This window comes from Limulus polyphemus, unplaced genomic scaffold (assembly GCF_000517525.1).
Source record: "Limulus polyphemus unplaced genomic scaffold, Limulus_polyphemus-2.1.2 Scaffold915, whole genome shotgun sequence".
Classification (NCBI taxonomy): Eukaryota; Metazoa; Arthropoda; class Merostomata; order Xiphosura; family Limulidae; genus Limulus; species Limulus polyphemus.
This window is the reverse complement of record NW_013666525.1, coordinates 353,820-354,677: the sequence shown is the minus strand read 5'-3', so window position 1 is coordinate 354,677 and position 858 is coordinate 353,820.

Genomic DNA, 858 nt, shown 5'->3' with positions numbered 1-858 from the left:
ATGGAAAACATAGGAAAACACACATGGGAAAAACGTTTACCCATGTTAATCACCTGAAGTACCCCAATGCAGTACATAATCAAGATAACCTACACAGCTGACGTACGTGGAAAACATAGGAAAACACACATGGGAAAAACGTTTACCCATGTTAATCACCTGAAGTACCCCAATGTAGTACATAATCAAGATAACCTACACAGCTGACGTACGTGGGAAAAGCATACACCTATTTGGAAGGGTTATGCAATTTTTGTTTTGTTTAATACCTACCTAATCAAGATGCTTCTGCCAAATTAGATTCTTTATTTGGTTTGAAATTTTACTTTCCCCTTCTTGGTTTCATCAGTGATAAAAGGGGATGGAAAAAATCTAGTCACCATTTCTTTTTTCTTAAAACTGAAATTAGTATTATCAGCAATTTTGGCACCTTACAAACCTCACTGCAATCAGGTTGTACTTAAAATCTGTAAAATAAATCACCACTGTAAAATAAATTTTTTTACATATATAATTGTTGGAACTATCCACATTCTAAAATTATAGTTTATCAAGTAAATTTTTGTAACATAACATTATAAACCTCAATGAAATCCAGTTAAATATTACAAAAGTACCATCATAAACCCCACCAAAAAAAATCCACCCAAGAAAATTAAAACAAGTACTACAACAGTTATAGTTTACATTTTAACAAAAGTTCAGTGTATCATGAAAAAACTGATAGGTTTTTTTGTTTCATGTAAGTAAAAAGCTACACAATGGGCTATCTGTGTTGTACCCACAACAGGTATCAAAACCCAATTTTTAGTGTTTTAAGTCTTCAGACTTATCACTGATATGATTACTTCGAATAAA